General features: G+C 34.4%; 1 protein-coding gene across 6 annotated transcripts in view; it reads left to right on the forward strand.

Moving 5' to 3' along the window:
• The window catches only part of Prkg1 (protein kinase cGMP-dependent 1), a 1207619-nt gene that overhangs the window by 1076630 nt on the left and 109090 nt on the right, over nucleotides 1–21899 (forward strand). The gene's annotated exons all lie outside the window — the stretch shown is intronic.

The following is a 21899-nucleotide window of genomic DNA, read 5'->3' on the forward strand; positions in this document are numbered from 1 at the left end:
CTTTATTTATGGACACTGAAATTTGAGTTCCATATAATTTTCATATGTGAAGTAGTATTTATCTTTTGATTTTCTTTCTACCATTTAAAAATGTAAAAATCAGTTTTAGCTCACAGCCATACCAAAGTAGGCATCAGACTGAATTTAGTTTGGGGGCCATAATTTGCTAATATCTGAGTTAAATAGTGTTAAGAGAGTTGAGTGTTGCTCCTAGTGGTCCTGTTCTGATCTTCCTTCACAGTGTGCTCAAGCTGTTTTTTCAATAAAGTAAACAGAGAGTACTGATCTGAAGTGCCTGATAACCTGTCATTGGTACCCTCCAGTGTTGGTTCTTTTGATGCCATCTGCCTGACTTCTAAACTGACATCCTATCCCTTGTTCCTACATCTACCTCCATTCACTCTTTTCAGGTAGTATCATTTGCCATCACCCACCTCATCCCCACTCTCACTCACCTTTCTTTGTTTTTCATCTCTGCACCTCTTAATTCCACTCTTTCATTCTTTAGGACTTTGCTTCAGGCTTTGCATTAATTTTGGTAATAGCTAATTAGAGATTAAGATATTTCTCTGCAAGAGTTATTTGCATTTTGATGACATGCCCCCTGAAGACTGAAAAATGATGAAAATCCAAAAGAATATATTTTGTTGTTCAGGTACTGTCAGGGAAGAGGGGAGGGATAGGAAAGGGAAGAGTTAGGGACAGCAACATTTTTCAGGCACCACTCTAATCCCACTAATCAGGTCAGTCCCCTGAAGGATCATGTGTCCAGTGGCAATTATCATACTTAAGGTCACCCATGTCTTCTTTATATAGCTTGTTATGCTGCATCCATGTGATAGTACTATGGGGATCCCACATACCATATTGCACGTGGTCACATTGCTCAACCGATATGGTGATAAACTCAAGATATTTTACAGCCTTAGTCTTTTCTACAGGCTAAGTGGATTTTATTTTGATTCATTTTCCAGAAAGAAATGTGGGGTGATGTGAAGATATTGGCAGGGTGATTACCAGAAAACAAATGTGCCTGGCTAGAATGGTGTCAGCTGTGATCATTTGGGCTTGTCTTTTTTTTAGGGAGCTGTTATTGACTGGTATGCTTTTCAGAAAATATTTATTAACTAGGAGAGATAAAAATCCGGAGGTTTAGAAGAAAGTGAGGCATTATATGGGTTCAATTGAATGATGTAATATGAATTACAGCATACATTAAGCAAGTGTGATCTAACTACAAAAAAAAGCACGTTTCCTTTGGAAAAAGAACATGTCCAGAAACAGTAACTGTGATTTAAAGTCAAAGGAAAAAGTGGATAGGACAGCTCTCTGTCACAACTGCCTATCATAATGCTTCAAAATGGTAGGAGACCTTCCTACTGCAAGTCCTTCTGGCAGTGAAAAACAACTCTATTTATGAAGGAGCTCATTGAGAAGACCCAGGATCAACACATCCATGCTACCAGAACCTACTGCTTACCTGACATATATTAACTAGCTAGATATCCACTATTTGTGAGATTTAGAGGTAATTATATTAATATTGTATTGCTTATTTCTACTATTGTTGAATGGATAATTTCCAGCTATAATTGGTTGTTACAAACCCACAGTTTCTCTTAATCTTTTGACTCTGTTCAGTTAAAATCCAAAACCCTTAATATTTTATTGGACCAGTAATTAAAATTTGACACACTTTTGCTAAAAAAGAAAAAAAACCAGTGCTTAAAAATTTAGGCAGTGACCAGATCAGTCAGAAAACCCAAAGAACAGATTTAAGAAGAAGTAGTAGGAACTGTATAGACCAGGGTATGGCAAGCTTCTTCTGTGAAGGGCCAGATACCAAATACTTTCAACTTCATAGGGCTATACACAGTCTCCGTCATGAGCTCAGCTCTACCATTTCACCCAAAATCCATAGCTTTCTAATCTTTTTTATAGATCAACTCTATTTCACAGGTGAGGAACCTAAAGCCCAGAAGGTATCCTCAATTTACATTGTTTAATAATAAGAATTAATCAAGTGAGGTGATTCATTTACATTCTTATATTCTAATGAATTTGTTATATGTTATACTTTTGGAATAGAGTGAGTCTTTGAAAAACGTTTCTTGCAAATCTGTCAGTTTAAAAATGAGAAAAGTTAATCCCAAAGGAATTAAGGATTTTTCCATAATTATGGTGGAATTATAGCACAAGTCTCATGACATCTGTGTCAGTACTTTTTCATCCGTATTATATTGTGCTTTCAGTGACCAAGATGGAAAACTCATACACTTTTTAATTCAATCATCACATGTGAATCTTATTATGTTAAGTTCTAGGCTCAGTGCTGTGAGATACAGAAATGTTTGAAAAGAGATAGTTGCTTTCAAGAGGTTTACAATCATGAAAGTGAATGAATAATGTAATGATATCAAAAAAGTTCACCCACAAAGAGGAAATTGATAGTTTATTAATTGAGCTAAAATATTTTCATTGAATTAAATCTGGAAGTAATTCTACTACTTCTTGGGGAAGAAAAAGATGAGTGAGTAAAATGTTTGAGTTTCAAATGACTCTCCAAATGGGTAAGAGCCTTCCTTTCTTAGGGACTTCCTAAGTCAAGTCTCTCATGCTTTGGCTAAATTGTCAATTAATTCAAATGGCAGGTTTATTAATTCAGTTAATTTAATTCACTTTATCAAAGATAGTTGGGTCCTTCCTAGATCATCTTCACCTCCCATAAGAAGGTGTTCTCTTCCGTTGTTTTTCATGGTACCATGCTTTGCTCTCTGTGCTGCTCATTTACACTTGTTTATCTGTTTGACTTACAAACTATAAGCTTGAGGAGGACAGAATCTATGTTTATTTTGTTTATTGCAGCATCCTCAGTTCTGAGACAATACTCACTAAGTAGCTCTTGAAGTGCTTCTATGTCAGTCTGGGTCCAATCGAAAGAGACATCATACAATAATTTCAGCAGGAAAAGTTTACCATAAATAATTAGCAACTATAATAGGAAATTAGACTAATAAGGTATTATCTCTTAAGAAGAAAACTCTATAGAATATAGAAATAGCAGATATAATGAGTAGTCACTAACCTTAGTCTTATGAGAAAGCACCCAAAGAAGACCCTTCTCCTCTTATCATTCCCCATTCCACCTTGTTGGGACTAAGGGTGCCTGTAGCTCATCACTCTGACATTTAGGACAAGACACTTGCTTTTAGCATAAGTTAGAGTGTTGGGTACAAGACAGGGGGTATGTCCTGTGCATTGTAGGATGTTTAGCAGCATTCTGAACTGTACTGTTCACTAAATACTACTAAACTCTTCCCTTTGTGAGACAAACAAAAGTGTCCCCAGACATTATCTAATGCTCCCTGGGGAACAAAATCACTCCCAGTTGGGAAAAACACAGCCATGACTTGCTGAATGACCATGAAATGATAACATCCCGGTAAAACTTGTGCCAGAAATCTATACTATGGGAGTCTATACAAAGGTGTTCACAGGCAGGAATAAAACTACCAGAGGGGAAGTTTATTGGTCACCAGGTAGTATAGTGGCCCGATCCTGGAGAAGCCACAAGAGCCTTCAAAGTACATTGGAACCAGGAAGCAAAAGCCTTTGCTATTGTATTGTTTTTCCAGTGCCTCTACTGACAACGTTTTAGAGCTAGTTGACAAGGGAACAATAAGTAAATGGCCTGATCCATTTTCAGAGAGCAGTCAAAAAGAATGAGAGGCAAAAAATCAGGGACCAGTACAGATTCCAATTCAATCCTATTCTGGGATCCAGGGATATAAAGATGAATAGCAAAGCCCTCTCTTTCCTGGTAACTTGTGGTTCAAACATTAATATGAGAAACTGGAGTTCTTGCATGAACAAAATACTTGGGAAGAACTTAGGATTTAAGAATGTGTTTTTTCTGAAGCATCCCAGAGGAATTTCTGGGCAAAGTGACACATGAGGCAAGTTTTTAAGTTTGAGTAGGAGCTATACAAATGAAGAAGGAAAAGTAAATGCAAAGGGAAGGGCATGTACAAGCAAGGATTTAGACAGGCTTTGTATAGTAATGGTGAGACATGGTAAGTACAGAGGATTTATAAGACAAGGAACTAAACAATTACTAGATGGCATGCTGGGAAATAAGTCTGGAAAGAAGTCATGGGGACAGATTATAAAGAAATATCTCAGGATCTCTGAATTTTATCCTCTGAACAATAAAGAACCAAGTTGCTAGTGCATTATATGTTTATTTTTGAAGGAAGGGAATGGAAGATTGACTCTAATGGGGAGGAACTCAAGCAGGGAGAATGTTAGGATACTGTTGCAAGAGCCCTAAGCAATGTTCATTAAGGTTTGAGTGTCTAAACTTTAGCATAAAGAAGATTTTAGTGACTAATTAAATGTGGAAGATGAGAGGTAAATGTTTCTAGCTTAGGGGACTTGGTAGATTTCTACAATAGATCAAAAATATGACAAATAAAGCAGGTCAAGGTGGAAGTAATTGGTTGATTCAGTTGTGAATATGCCAAGTTCAAACTGCCTAAGTGGTACTCACAGATTCAGTTGGAGATGTCTATTACCAGTTGGAAATATGTCTTCTTTTTTCTTCTGGCAATCAGATGATGAACATAAATTGATGTTGGAGTTTTACAGTTAATCATTCAAAAATATTATAATCACAGCTTTGGCTTCTTAATTATGTTTGTTGTTTTGCTTTACACTAGTAATAAATAATTCATTTTTCCCAATAAATACTTGAAAGTTTATTATGTTTCTAAGGCTTACGTTTTTGTCCCATGGAAGTTTTAAATCTTGTTAAAGATTCAGAATTGTCTTCAGAACTCATAAACTAGTTATAGAAAGAATAAGAAAATGCAGAAAACTTTCAGTTTCTAAGTCTTAAGTATCAGTCTTAATTCCTTCAAATATTAATATTTGAAATTTCATATTTGAAATTTTGAACAATGTTTTTGGCTGTTTATGTCAGAAAGGGATTAATGCTTCTTCTGTTTGAGAGACAAAGCAGGGAGGGGAGGACTCCAGGATACATTACTGACAGAAGCTTAGCAGTCACTATAAGAATCAACAGCATAATGACTGAAAATTGAATTCTGTTTTAGAGATTCACTTTTCTTTTTTTGGTAGAGTTAAATGGCTTTGCTTACTTTAGTAGGCACACTTCCCTGGTGAGATGGTTATTACAGGCCCAGCTGGGTCATAAAGATCTAAGACTTTTTTTGTCTTTTCAATATGTCTAGCAGTTGGTACTCATTTTGAAACTCACAGCATAGAAGCATGAATTGGATTAGCATCAGCCACAATAACAGTGAAGCCTCATTAGCAGACTAAGCATTGCCTACAAAGGAGGTTCTTTTGGAATTTACCTTGGATGAAGTGCAATGGCCATATTATCTACCACCCTGCTACAGTCTTGTAATTGAGTTAATTTTAAATGGATACCAGACTATCAAAGGCAAATCATAATTTGGTGGTAGATAAGCAAAGTATGGTCCTCCCAGCTATCTTGGCGATAGTCCATCGTCATACAGACATACATCTACTTAGGCTTAGTGACAATATTTATTCAGTTATGTTTCATTAGTCCCATAAGATTTACTTTGTTCTCTTTTTAAAAATTTCTGACAAAATCTATATCGTGTGATTACATATGTAATAACTGTTAACTGTAGAAAAATTGGAAAGCATAGAAAAATACGATCTTGCCATTCAAAGGTAATTATTGCTGATATTTTAGTATGTCTCATGAAATAGCAAGATCATTCTGCCTAAATGTTTTTTTCTTCTTTCTCTGCATACATGGACAGCGTTAATAAATCACATACACACACACATCATACACACAAGCACACACATAATCAGATAGATAGATAGAGATAATTTAATAGATAATTTCTCCCACAGCAAACTTACAAGGAATGCTTTTTCTTCCACTTCCAAGATAAACTAAGCTTCAGAGAGCCAAAGTGTTACATTCCAAAATATAGCTTGTAAGCAGAGAAATGGTATTTAAACTTAATTTCATTTTCAAAACCCAATATAGCACATTGCCTTACCACACTGTACTGGCAACTTGCCATGAATGTAACTTAATTTTGTCTTCTTAGATTCTTAATTGTGTTTCGATATTTAAGCCTATTTTAAATTTCACTTTTGTAAGGGATTCTGTACATTGAGCATCTTTGCTCACCTTTAGAAATATTTCCTTGAAGAGATATGTAGCAGCGGAATTATTGACTCAAAGGATACGCATATTTTAAAATTATTGTTTAGAGCCATTATTCAGTTCATCCATAGTGACATCTATTGCACTGCATGCTAGCCAGCTTGAGCTTCAGTTGAAACAATCTTGAGAGAGACTGTCCGTATAAATCAGCCCAAGGTATGAAATATATCACCATCCTATAAAACTGAGTTTGGCAGTTTTCTTCTCTTGTGGTAGATACATGGAGCTTAGTTACTGATAATTAAAGCTGGGAAGATTTGTTCATTCTTGGCAATTGCTTCTTTATCCTGTAGAAGAATACACAAATTCAAAAGGCTTCAGAAAATTATGAGAGTAGAAAAAAGGACAGATGACTTTTTCTGAAATGTAAGAAGTAAATAGAAAAAGCCAACAAGGAAGGCTAGATCAGAAAGTAATAGAAATCATCCAAGTGAGTCACTTAAATAAGGACCAAAAAGCTATGACTTGGGGAGGCCCAGTTTGTTAAGGATAATTGTGATTAGTGGAAAGCAAGAGCTCAAAAAAGTTAATTTATGAATTTTCTGAGCACCCAAATATGATGCTTTTGTTTTAATACTCTCATGAATGTTAATCCTTTTAATTACCCTATGGGAGCAGTTGCCATAGAAAACCCTCCAAAAATCCACAAAGGAAAATTGAGGCACAGACAGGCCCAAGGACTTAGTCCAGGGTTATAAAGCTGAATTACAATTCTAGGGCTGTCTGATTCCAAACATGTTCTGTCTTTATTATACCCACTTTAGTCTGTTTCTTTTATACCAACAAATAAAGTGCTAAGTGGAAAGCTTGATTCCATTTGAGGAATTTTTTGGAGGAGCTCAAAAACAGCAAGGCCAAGTAAGAGGCTTCTGAGTTTAAGAAGAATGTCAATTACCAGAATAAAGCAGCAGAAGCAGGAAGGTAAAGAAAGAATGAATTCAGGAGAGATTACAAAGGTGGACTTGATGGACTCGGGTAAAAAGGAAGGGTCATAGACAGTACCAAGATTTCTCCCCTGAGTTACTGAAAATGATAATGCCATTAGGGAGACAAGAAACTTAGGAACAAGTCTTGATGAAAGCTGGTATCTGTATTATGTAGAAGTTGATTTTAAGGGTCAAGTGAAATATGCATTATACACTGAGAAAAATGATAGCAATATGGATCTGAAGAGTGGAAGGATACAAATATAGATTTGAAAATTGTTAGTTTGGGGATCAGAACTATAGGCTCAAGAACAAATGCTCTTTTCTGGGAGGTCTTAAAGTAAAGTTGGATTAGAGTTAACTTTTTAAGATCTGGCTTACAGTAAAAATCAGACCACTTGGTATGAACTTCTAGCTTTAAGCTCTCAGGTAAGTTATATAGCCTTCTTAAGGCTTGTCTCTTAATTTTTTGGAAGTGCTGTTGTTTGAACACATGGCCTCATGCTTGTTAGATAATGCTGTCGTTCTTGAGCCTCAACCCCAGCCAAGTCTCTTATCTTTTGTTGTCAACCAGAAGACCCAATTTTTACTGTTACAATTCATTTGCTGCTGGTGTCTACTTGGTAGAGGTCAGGAATGCTGCTAAAATCTTACAATGCACATGACAGGCCCTTACAACTAAGAATTATCTGCAGGAAAATATCAGTGGTGCTGTGTTTTATAAACCCTGAGGTAAGCTTTCTATAAAGTAGTGGTAAACACATCTCATAGAGTTCTGAGATTTTAATAAGATAATGAAAGTTCAAAACAAGACTAGACATACCCTAAACATTAAGTATTTAAAAATAATAATTCCATTAATTGAGTAGAAAAGTAGGCAAAGGACCCAATTCGGGAAATTACTTACATTTAAGAGATGGCAGAGGAAGTAGTATATGTGACATGTTGAGAAGTAGTGTAGCAGGGAGGAAGAAAATCAGGAAAGTGAATGCCAGAGGAAAGAACAAAGTGGTTCAGTGCAGTGCCATAAGACCTGTTCATGGATGCACCTGGGGAATTCCACCAGTACACCTGAGAACCTCAGAAAGCTCACAGAGGATGGGACCTGGAAAAAGATTACTAGATTACCAGTAATGACACTTTGAGGGAAAAGTCATAATAAGGAAAGATGAGGATGAATTTCCCATCTCTAATCAGTCAAGAATTAAATGGGAAATGAGGACAAGAGACAGAAATGCAGCTTGTTCTAACTTGCTGCCTGACCACAAAGGATAGTTTTATGTTTCAGGATAAGGGAGAATATTGTGTTTATAGAATGAAAGAAAAAAAGTTTAAAGGGAGACAATGAATAAGAAAAGTGTAATTGATGCAGCAAAAGAGTCCAGAGCAGAAAAAGGAGCTTGTGATCAGGAGCATGAAAAGGGGATTTGCTTTAGAAGGAAGTTGGTATTCTTCCAGGATGACAATGGCACTGAATTTAGGACTGGCTGGGGAGAGGAAAGTAAAAATTTAAACATTTTGTGAACTTAAAAAAATTACAAATAAAAAGATTATTAAGGAAAAAGGAACCCTTGAGGACCCTCAAAAAACTAAAAACAGAATTACCATATGATCCAGCTATACCACTCCTAGGGCTCTACCCAAAAGAATGTAAGTCAGAATAATGTAGACATACCTGAACAGCCATGTTCACTGTGGCACTATTCACAATAGCCAAGTTATAGAATCAGTCTAGGTGCCACTCAACAGATGAATAGGTAAAGGAAATGTGGATATATGCATAATGGAGTTTTATTTAGCCATAAAGAAGAAGGAAATTATATCATTTGCAGAAAAATGGATAGAAATGGAAATCACATGTTAAGTGAAATAAGCCAGGCTCAGAAACACAAATATAGTGTTTTGTCTCATATGTGGAATCTAGATTTTTTTTTAAAGGACAGGAAAATAGAAAGATTATTTGGGAAGAGAAAAGGGATTAGTGAGAGGTTGGGGGAAGACAAGGGGAAAACAGAGGGATGAATATATTCATTATATACATGTGTGAAAATTTCATAATGAAACCAATTATTTTGAGCAATGAAAAATTTTAAAATAAAAATAAATGCTATTAAATTGCCCCATGACACAGGAAAATGTACCTTTGATATTGCTGATAATGTTTCTTCACCAAACTTCCTATTATGGACTAATTATGCCCCCCTAAAATCTATATGTAGAAGCTCTAGTTACCTGATGTGATTATATTTGGAGATAGGGCCTGTATACAGGTGATTAAGGTTAAAGAAGTTACAGGGTGGGGTCCTAATCCCATAGGGCTGGATTCCTTATAAGAAAAGGAGGAGATACCAGGATGACCCACAAAGGAAAGGCCATGTGAGGATACAAGGAGAAGGGGGCTGGCTGGCAAAAGCACAAACAAAAAGCCTCACTAGAAACCAGCTCTGATAGATCATTGATCTTGTGCTCCCAGCTCCCATAACTGTGAGAAAACAAATCTATTACGGCAGCCCAAGAAGACTAATACCTTTCCTTAGTAGAACATTTATAGACAATGCAATAAGAGAAATAAAAATGATCTGTTAAAAGTATTTCTCTTACAAAATTTTATTGACCATAAGGGCAGGATGTCAGACACCAGACATTTGATTACAAATTCTAGTCCTAGCTGTTAATTAATTGACCTCAGCTTTCCATATTGGGAGGTAAAAATGGTGTCAGTAATGGTTGGAATACAAAGTATTAGTCAAATTGCCTTGGTTCAAATCCCAATGTAGACATTACTCATGTGACCTTGGGCAAGTTGCTTAATTGTCATAGCCTTCATTATCTTATCTGTAAAACAAGAGATGTCTATGTAAAATGGTTTGTATAATCCCTGACATGTATTATAAAACATATGTAGTATTTCATGGTTTTTGCTTGATATTTTGTTATAAATTATATAAGCATTAATTTGTGATATTAAAGGTTTTATATTTTCTAAACTTCCAATGATTTGGGGAAAAATTCTTTATTTCTCTTTCCAGTCATGTAATGAGAGCAGAAATATAAATCTAATGATAGATGTTTATAAATATGTCCAGCTAGGGACTAAAGTTTTTGTTTCAAAATGTTTTAGGGCAGAAATACAAAAATTGTAAAATATCTTGGGATAAATTTATTGTGCTATCTTAGGAGTTCATTTATAGTTTACTTAAAAATTAAACAACTTTTATAATGTTTGGTGTTCTACATGTTATTTTGCTTAGCCAAAGCTTTCCAGAGGCAGTTTTAAAGTCATTTACCAAAAACAAGATTATTGTAATGAATATTTGACATAATTGATATAGCTACATAAACTAGAATATATTAGTGGCACTGGAGCTGAGTCACCAGACTAGGGTCAGGGAACAAGAAGGATGAACACAGAGGAGACTTAATCAGGAGCAAAGTGAAAGTACACTGTCACTTTGAGTGTGCAGTCTCAAGAATCAGTAGCAGCCCTATGGGTCCCAGGACCCAAGCATTTCTTTAGTCTGCAGTCATAGGGATATGACTGGGAACTGGATTATCCCTGGGATAATCCTGGGAACTGGATTAAGTGTCATGAACGCTCAGAAACTGGATTATGCATCATTAAGTCCTAAATGTCGGACAGGGGAGTTTTTGGCCTTGAATGATCAGATCAGTATTGTCATTTTCCATGGGCTGCAGGTCCTCAGGACCCTGTTGTATGTCACAAATCATTTTGTTAACATTCATGTCTTTGTTCTCAGCCATCAGGTTTCCTCACTTCTTGCCTAACCCCTATGTCATTAGCTGTATATTTTTATTGTTTTTTCACAAATGCGATCTATTTATTTTTAAACCGTTTTGATAAGAGTTTTTGTCAATTATATGGATTTATAAATTGAAAATAATTTCTTGGTAGATAAGCTTGAAAAATATTTTATAGATAAGACATTCAATGTTGTCATAAGTTTTGCTTTAAAAACAAGACAATTTATTTTTATGTTTATTTTATTTTTGTTGTTGTTCATTTATTCGCATGTGAATACATTGTTTGGGTCATTTCTCCACCCTGCCCCCCTCCCACAACCTTCCCCACCTCCCCCCCTCAGTTCCAGGCAGGTCCAGTGATGCGCTTATCACTGATTTTGTTGAAGAAAAGACATAAGCATAATAAGGAAGACAAAGTGTTTTTGCTAGTTGAGTTAAGGATAGCTATACAGAGAGATTCCTACTATTGCTTTCTTGTACCCATGTGTTATGATCCATGTTGATTCAACTCTAACTGATCTTTACATTGGTTCCTAATCCCCTGCTCATGATAAACTGTCGTTTTAGGGTTTGTGTATTAGTTCCTCTGGAGTGGGGACATCAAACACTTTCATGTTTTGGGTTTTCTGCCTATTCCTATATCTCCTGTATGTGCTCTCCCCTTGTCTTGTGATCCAAGTCCAACCACATGGCTGCATTTGCCCTAGATCTAAAGTCTGCATATGAGGGAGAATATATGAGTTTCGGTCTTCTGAGCCTGCCTGACCTCACTCAGAACGATGTTCTCCAGTTCCACCCATTTACCTGCAAATGATAACATTTCATTCTTCTTCATGGCTGAGTAAAATTCCATTGTGTACAAGTACCACATTTTCTTGATCCATTCATCAGTAGTGGGGCATCTTGGTTGTTTCCATAACTTGACTATTGTGAATAGTGCTGCAATAAACATGGGTGTGCGAGTGTCTCTGGAGTAACCTGTGTTGTATTCCTTTGGGTATATCCCCAGGGGTGGGATTGCTGGATCATATGGCAAGTCTATGGTTAGATTTTTAAGAAGTCTCCAAATTTTTTTCCAGAGTGGTTGCACCAGCTTGCATTCCCACCAGCAGTGGGTTAGGGTTCCTTTTTCCCCTGCATCCTCGCCAACACATGTTGTTGGTGGTGTTTTTGATGATGGCTATTCTAACAGAGGTGAGGTGGAATCTTAGTGTGGTTTTGATTTGCATTTCCTTTATGGCCAGAGATGGTGAGCATTTTTTCATGTGTTTTTTGGCCATTTGAATTTCTTCTTTTGAAAAAGTTCTGTTTAATTCAGTTGCCCATTTCTTAATTGGTTCATTGATTTTAGGAGAGTTTAGTTTCTTAAGTTCCCTGTATATTCTGGTTATCAGTCCCTTGTCTGATGTATAGCTGGCAAATATTTTCTCCCACTCTGTGGGTAGAAAACAAGACAATTTAGAAAAAAAAGTTACACATTTACTTGTTTATGATTCTTATTGTGAAAATAGGTCATAAAATGATCTTAAAATTGAGAGTCCCCTGTGTTGTAAGAAAAGTTAAGTAAGTATTGGTGTTTTATTTCCATTGGGAAAAATGGATTATTTTGATGCAATTAGTTGGACATCTATGAAATGTCATCATTGGCTTGTATAACTGATATTTGGCCCTAGAAAAATCAATAACATGAAGAGTAATTTTAATATGTTACAAATGCATGTGTTATGTTAGTATGCATAAGATACAGTAAGGTAAAGACAGTTTCTAACATGTAACCAAAACAATTGGTCAGCCTCAAGAAATATTTTCCCTGCATAGACTACTAGATTTAAGGAAAGTTCAGAGATATTTTATAAGGAGAAAATGAAAGTTACAGATTTGTTACCTTGAGGCAATATATACATGTATTTTCCTCTTAAAAACTAAAAAACAGAGATAAAAACAAATCAACTGCTTTGCAAGAAATAATTTTATTCTAATTTTTCTTGCTTTTAATTGGAAACGAAAGCTATAATATATTTTAAATCCTGCCAATGTAATTGAAATTAGGATTTAAAGATATAAATTCCATTATCATCTAAAATAATCATCTTCATCAAATGTTCTATATATAACCCTGAAATGAATTGATAAGTGTTTTAAATAATTTAACCCATATTTTTATCAATGTATGTCTTCATTAGAACCCCAAATTTAGGTAACATGTTCACTTAAGCTAAACCTTTGTCCTGAAAGTTCATCCTTTGTATAAGTGGATACCCAAAGACACACACAGAACTTTTAACTTATATACCTTTGCTTCAAAAAGTAAACATAAAAACTTAGTTTCTGTGCCTTCTTCTGGTTACCTGTGTAGGCATAGAATGAGTGAATAAGTGAAAACATCCACCTCTCCATTAATTCAGATTTCTAGTATAAGCCACACAAAATTCTGGTTCCTAAAGAGATGGTAATTTGTTGCTCTCATCAAATTTACAATTTAGTGTTGGAAGATAACAAATTTTTAAACAAAGTAGTTTTTAAGTAGTGGTAAACGGAAATGAGTTAAAGTAATAGAGAGATAGCAATAAGGGTTTGGGGCAAAGACTGGTCAGAGAGCTGTCTGAAGAAGACACACTTGAACTAAGACCTGAGAGGTGTTAGGCAAAGGCTCTGCAAAGATCTGGAGAAAGAAGATTCAGGACAAAAGCCTGAGGCAGATATACACTAGGGGAAATCAAAGAGGTTGTAGAGGCCAGGAAAAGAGTGACATGATCTGAGTGGCATTTTTAAAAGACTGTCCTGCTTACCTATAAGGATAGAGTGTAAATAAAGAAAAAGAGACTACAGTAATCCTCAAGAAAGAGAGTGGTGGCCAGGACCAAAGGGCAATATAGAAAGGTGTATTCATTTCAAGTTACTGAAGATAGAGTCTAAACGATTTACAGATAGATTAGATATAAGGGGAAGGGTGAGAAGAAGAAAATAATCTAGAACAGGAGTCAACAAAATATCTATGTAAAGGGGCAGACAGTAATATTTTCAGCTTTGCAGATGCATATGAGTTCTCTGTTATGCAACTAAACTCTACTGTTAGATATAAAAACTACCATAGGCAATACAGCACACACAAAAAAGTGTGGCTATGTTCAAATAAAGTTTTATTTGTAAAAACTGGAAAAGTGCCAAATTTGGTGTGCTCATAATTTGCTGACTCCTTGATTGAGTATCACGCCTGAGAAATAGTTCTCTTCTAAGAACCCTTATTATTCAGAGGTAAAAGAAGGTGTGAGAACCCAGCTTTTCCACTTCAGTGCCATCTTTCTTGAATAGTGGTGAGAGTAGAGGCCCTGGGTCTGTTGAAGAGAAAAATGGCATTTCCCAAGGATGCTCTTCCGTTCAGCCTCTACTATCTACACTAGGTGGAACAAATGAGCAGATGCTTACATTTTGGGTTTTGGGAATTGTTGTTTTTTGGTCTCTATCAATAGACATCAAACTTTTTGATCTCCAGATTTTATTAACCCTGTATTTAGTGCTGGAGAAGTATCTACACACAGAATACACTTAACAGATGTTTATTAAAGAAATGTATAAAGTAGTACCTTCATTGATTTCTGTAACACTTAAGCTACCCCTACTTCTTACATTTAATCATTCTAAATTCACAGAAAGTACCCTGTCTCACAAAAAAAGTTATCAGAAAAGGCAAACACAAGCTGTCAGTTGGATCCAGAAAGGGAATATAAAAGAGGGTGAGAAAGAATGTGAGTTTTCTAGGACAATGTTTCTCCAAGGATCTATGCTGAAGATCTTGATACATTTTAATTTCCAGTCCATCACTGACTAATGTTCTTGTAAGACAAAGTACAAATGAGTTTCTAGGAAAATAAAATTAAAAAGGCATAAAAATAAATGCTCACTTTTTTACTGCTGGGTTGTATATATATATATGCATATATATATAATTCTATTTCAACAAAAAGATGGGAGCAAACATCACACTGGATCAAAGGAAAAGAATTACAAAAGCTAATCACATTTTCATTGAAAGCATATGTATAACAACAAGAAAGAATGACTATTATTTTTGTTTGGCAGTCATAATGAAACTAGCATTTATGAGTGAAATAACAATTCCCTATTCTAACTGCAGTAGTTGCACTTGGAAAGAACTCTCTGTCAGTATTTAGTCTTTAATAAGCCAAATATGCCTGTTTCGTGATTATTAACTTTTCTGAACTAGTTTGGATTGATGGAAATGTCACTTGCAGGGAGAAATATGTACTGAAACTCACTTATGATTTATTAATACACTTGGAATAGAGAAACCATCCTCATGGAGATGGATTGATGGGATGGGAAGAAATGGCTTTAAAGCATTTTTATCAGGCTGAGGTTATTCATATTTATTTTTTGTTCAAAATGGGAAAAAATGATTTCCTACTTTAATGAACCCTTCATTAATAGCCAGTTCTATCAATTTATCCTATAAAAGACATTGTTAAATTTTAATTTCTTTGGGTTAAAATTTGGAAATTAATCTTAAGATATCACACATTTAACACTACCCTCCTATGCATGGCTTGTAGGCAGTTTATATCAAATGTTTCTCACTTCATGAATTTGATAATAACTAAACAGGTCTGTACACTGTTAAAAACACAATTCCACAAAGCCCAATGCTCATGCCTATAATCACAGTACTCAGAAGACTGAGGCAAAAAGAATTGCAAGTTAAAAGCCAACCTGGGCTACTTAACTAGTTCTGGGCAAGCCTGGGCTATATAATAAGATCTTGTCTCAAAAACCCAAAGGGGAGAAAATGCAGGTCCACTGATCTTGCTCTTGGATGTCTCCACAATGTCAAAGTGCTACAAAAGTTCTAAATTTCTGTACTTTTAAAACACAATTTTTTCCTTATTATGCCCTTTATCAAGATATATCTTACAGTTCTCCATCACCTTTCAAAGTTTCAAAATATTGCCATTGGAATCACACATACACAGCACACACACATAATCTTAGAATTCAACGTTGACCTTGTTATTTCACTAATATAATGAACCTAGTCAACTCAGAACACTGATTATATATGAATATCAGACATGAAAACTTGGTCAACGTTAGGTATTCTTTGTGTTTCCCAACAGTCACAATAAAATGGAAGAGTTCCTGAAATCAATTCTGAGCTTTTAATTTTTGGTCACAGGCCAATTTGGATAACTATCTTCAAATTTTGGTTCCTTTCAAAGTATATAAGTATGATCAGGAAATAAATTTAATGTTTATTGCATATAACCCAACTTCCCTAATAGGTAATACACACATTAGATAGATAGATTAGATAATACCCACATTATTACAAAAGAAAGACACAGATAAACAAATATCTAACAATTTTAGCTGTGTAATTTTCTCTTGAAAATATAAACATTTATGCACAATGAAAATGTACTGATAAGAAAATGGTTTACTCATATAAAATTATATAATTTTGAGAACATGAAATTCTTTTGATGGACATTCTAGTTTTCCATCTGATAATATTCAACCACTTGCCATCTCCCACTTCTCCTATCTATATTCCTGTATTCCTGAAGGGTAGATATTATTTTCTTTGTATAATCTACAGTATCTTGAATCATCCCTTTTAGATTATAGGCACTGCATAAATACATATATGTACCTGCATGGATAGATGGATGAATGTGTAACAGGAAAGATATGGAAGTTGGTTGGTTTAATTTCATTTGGAGTCCATTTCTGCATTAAAGAAATATTTATTGCACATGACAGGATAAACTGCTAAGAATTATGAATGTTCAAGTTATAAATAAAATCAGCAACAAGAAAACAAACATAAGCTCACTCAACTGAAGTTACGTGAATCAACAGATTTACTGCATAATTTTCCAAACCAATGAAGAATGCCTCTAAAACCTTGGGTGTAACTAAATAACAAGATTTCCACCTAATTTATAGCTCTAACATTCTATATTCTTTTGATAAATACCTTTTTTGTGAAAGGGGATTTGGCCAAGATCCAGGTTCTTATGTCTGGTGCTACAGCCTGTCCAAGTATGATGATTTTGCCCAGAAGTCCACTATTGAAGCATTTGAAGTAGTTTCTGGTTTAAGAGTTTTCTTTTCATTTTTTTGTATTAAAAAATTTAACTGTTAAGAATAGATGATCATCTTGCTTAAGGATGTAATAAAGGAAACAAGCCTGCTTTTAAAAAAAGTTATGAAATTTTTTCTCCCATCCTATTTTAAATTCAAAAAGATTGATGGAGGAGGTGAATTCAACTATGATATATTGTAGAACTTTGATAAATGTCACAATGTATCCCCAGTAAAACAATATAAAAAATAAATAAAAGTTTTATACAAGATTCCTAAACACTGGGGAGGGGTGAATGTAACCAAAGAACGTTATATACATGTATGAAAATGTCATAATGTGACCAAAGAACATTATATATATGTATGAAAATGTCATAATGAAACTTTTTATTTAATACAATTAATATCAGTAATAATTGTTTTTAAAGCATCAAAATAAAGGATAGGACAGCATGGGACTTAAACTATATATATAGTTTTGAGCACATATATTATTTATGAGTAATAAACTATAAAGTAAAACATAAATGCTGTTATTCTTCAGCAGCATGATATGCTGGTCTCTGTTATTTGGACTGCCTTTCTAGTAATTTAAAAGCCCATATCTCTCCAGATGAAGTCCCATCATATCACAACTGAAGAACAAAATTATATACTTTTTAGATACACCACTGAGTAATCAGCTCCTTTCAGAAGGATGTTTTGGCTTAATAATGAAAACATCTTAATAACTGAAATTATTACCCACTGAGTTACTTTCACTATAGTGTTCTAAAACAAATTTTCTAAAATACGGAATAGCATTTTAACTAATCTTTATGAAGGAAAATTTCTATAAATGTTAGTATTGTTGATGTGAAATGGTCATTATTCCCTCTCCCTCTCTTCCTTCCACCCTTTCTTGCTTCTTCTTTCTTTCCTTCCTTCCTTCCTTCCTTCCTTTTTCTTTCTTCCCTCCCTCCCTCCCTCCATTCCTTCCTACCGCCCTTCCTCTGTTAATCCTTCTCTCTATTATTTTTTCCTCCTTCCTCTTGGCTTTCTTTTCCCTCCCCAGCCAGAATGTATATTAAACTACTTTTGTAAATATAAAGGGGGCTTTCCCATTTGCCCTCTTTCTACATCTTTGTACTCAATTGATGTCATTTTATCCACTTGCCTTAAAGAACTCTGTTAAGACTTGTTAAACTTGGATTTCCTCCCCTTCAAGAAAAGTTAACAGGAAAGTGTACATATAATAGTTTGTATGCAGTTAAGGTTTGCTGCTGAGATGCCTAAAGGCTTTACTTAATAATGTCTACTTAATTAATTCTTAAATTAAGCCTAGAGTTGATGTGAAAGTGGCTATTTTATTTTACAAACCTAAAATATGTACTGTATATGACTATGAGTTTAAAAAGACACTTGAGTAATTTATCTGTAGTTACCTCTATTTGTTATAACTAATAAGTATCATCTTAGGGTTTCTACTCCTTCAGTTGATAAAGATGTCAAACATCTTTTTATGGATTTCTCTCAGATCAGAACAATGACAACAAAACTCTTCTCTTTTGTTAGTCAAGAGAGCTTTGTAATGTTTAGAGAGACATCTGATATCTATAGAAATATTTTCCAATGCCTGTTAGATAAGGGTCCAAAGACGGCTAGTTTCTTTACATAAGGTCTGTGAAGGGAAAAGTACAACATTAATTAGTCATATTTGTACCATGACTGATAAATTTTGCAAAACCTTCAATTTTGCTTATCAAGATGACTTAAAGTTATTTATTTTCCAGTGTGGAGACACACAGTGGCAGTCATTTGGAAGTTATTAATATTGCTTGAAAATTCACAGTTTATTAAGCTACTTAAATATAAGTATTGACTTTTTGTCTGAAGTTATTTAGAATATTATCAGAATGGAATTATTTAATGTTTCAGAAATGCTATATTCTTTTCATTAGAGTTGTCTTCAAAATAAAAATTGTTTACAAATGACATATGGCTCCAATTCCAAAAGCCAAAATTATGATTCTGGGTATGTTTATTTTGAAAAGAAATTCCGTATGTTCCATCTATATTCTAAAGTACAAATAGAGATGTTTCTACAAATAGTTATCACTCCCGCCCTCATCTGAATGTGTGTGTGTGTGTGGCGATAGATGGGCAGGTATTCTATGAAAATGCAGTGGCCTATTAGTCAACTGTTAAAATAGTCCATGTGGAAGTTTTTAAAAATAAAATTAAATACTTATGCCATCAAGTTAAAAATTGTGAGATTAAATCATAGCTACTTTGTCATTACAGCTTGAAACAGTAGCAAAGGTATGCTGAGAATAAAAGAAAAAAAAAAGGAAAAGGAAAGAAATTTCCACTAGTCATATTTAGCTAGAGAACTGTGAGTGATTTTTAATTTCTTCTTTCAGATTTAATTTTTTCTATAATAAAGCTATTACATTTTAAATGAAACAGAGGGAATTTATTTCACAAAAATAGAGGCTTTTTAAAGGTACATATTAATTTCCTTTATTTTTTGCCTAGTAGTAAACAATATTGTGTCAATAGGACTACATAGAAAATTAATATTTTAAATCAAAGATTTTAAGAAGACTTATATGAAGAAAGTCATGCTTTGCTCACTTTTGTTGTTCATTCTTTTTTAATGTGATACTTTTGACTGAATTTTGACTAAGATTTAAACAAAATAAGTAAAAACTACTCATTATTAAGTTCAAAATGTTTTTATTTTTCATCATACCCAACTTTTAAACTCCATGGTGTGATTAATTAATGGCTTCTACTGTTATAGCTCTATAGCATTTCTGCATCTAAGGTCTTCTGTTTGGAAATTTGATAATACGAGTTTCAAAGTACATTTTCAAAAACTAATCTGTGGAGTTTGCATGTGTATGTGTGTATGTTGGCACTGGATTTTGAACTCAGGGTCTTACCACTTTAGCTATACCCTAATCCTTTTTGTTTTAGTTTGTTTTTCAGGTAGGCCCTTGCTTTTTTTCCCCAGGACTGGCCTCAGACCAAATATTTTGAATTGGGTTGTGTTAAAAATGTCCAAAGGGCTGGATGTGTGGCTCAAGTGGTAGAGCACCTACCTAGTGAGCTCAAGGCCCTAAGTACCACTACCAAAAAAAAAAAATTAAATAAATAAAAAGAATGTCCAAATATCATAAGGGACAAGGCAGGCAGGTATTTGGGAACAGGGGTTATAATTCTGGATGTGCTGATAAATTGCAGTCATCTTGAACAAGTAACTTAAACTCCTTGTGCTTAAATTTTGTTATTATCTATGAAAACAGAAAATTAACCACATATAATTATCTATTTGTTCGCAGTAATTATTTTAATTTCAATTAATGTTGTGGACTCATCTAGCCTTGAAAAGCTTCTCTAAAATCAGACTTTCTCCTAATTTAGGCAAAATCAAAATATTCTATGGAAAAGAGAAAATTTACCATATAACAAACAATGGCATGAATCATATTTGAATAACTTTCTCAGTCATGGGAATTATACTGACCATTTATTTTATCATTGATAATATTTCTGAAAATTTTATAAGGACTATTGCTTATTATTCATTAATTTAGCAGGCATTAATACAATTCATTATAGAAAACTATATTTTGGAATAAGATTCTTGAGTCCCTGCGTCTGTCTGGTAATTTTCTCTTGGTCTCTGTATAGAAATACTTATGTATTTAGTGAAGCACTCCAGTTATCTTTCCTCCCAGATGAGATCATTACCCAAGGGTCTGAGATAATAGATGCTCCATCCCCCCCAGCCAGCCCATTAGCCAAGGTGTCATGTTCTTCTTTATAGTTTCTCCAAAAAATTGTAAGTGAAAGCAATTAAGTAGCTTTTAAATTTATATCACCAGATATCCTGCTATATTTCAGGATCTTTCCATATATAATTTCCTTATGTATTTATTTATTTTTCATTCATGATTTATTGTTGAATGCTCAAAGCACAAAAAGCTAGTTTACTATCTAATGTTCAAACACACAAAGTTATGTTAAGGTTACAGAAAGGCTGGGATGTAGCTCAGGGGTAGAGTGTGCTTGCCTACCATACAAGTAGCCCTGGGTTTGATCCCCAGCACTACCAAAAATAAATAAAAATTATAGAGGTATAAAGTTAAAATGCAATTTCATAAGTACGTTAAAAGTCTCCAGCCAGATCCCAGACAATGCTAGAATTTTCATAACTACCTGCAAGGCATAGTGATTTGGATAGGAGGTGTAGTATAGATTTTAAGAGTAGGAAAGAGAATGATCACCAACTGCCAATCAGTTACACTTACTGGCTGTTTGACTTTGGCTATTTCTTAACTGCCCACGCCTTAATATTCTCAGCTATAATAGAGATACTACTACTAACTCATAGGGTCATTGACCAGTATTTATTTGTTATACCTGTAATGCACACTGAGCACTGCCTGGTATGTGAGAGAAGCGTCATTATGTGAAGATCTAGCTTCTGCCTATGGATCTTGCTTTTGTTCCTCATAAAGTCTAGTTCAGTGGTTGCCAAAATGTCATGTATCTTGTATTGAGTAATTTTCAAGGGAATTCTAGTATGGATATATGTGTATATCCATATAGTTTTGTCTCAGTATGTTATGGTATAAATACATAATAGATGAGACTTCACTACATAAACACAGTTCCAGGTACATAGTAGGTTTTGAGTAGATAGAAGTTAATCTTTCTGCCTTGCACTAAAATCACTTTATTTTCACTTTCCCAAATGAATTGAGTTTTTAAAAATAATTCTCTCCTGTTAATTATTTTCCTAACTGCTGTAAGTTTATTTTGCCTTTGAAGACTATTTTTAAGTGGAGATAATGATGCTTGTCTTTTACAATTTGAGG

Source organism: Castor canadensis, chromosome 7 (genome assembly GCF_047511655.1).
Source record: "Castor canadensis chromosome 7, mCasCan1.hap1v2, whole genome shotgun sequence".
NCBI lineage: Eukaryota > Metazoa > Chordata > Mammalia > Rodentia > Castoridae > Castor > Castor canadensis.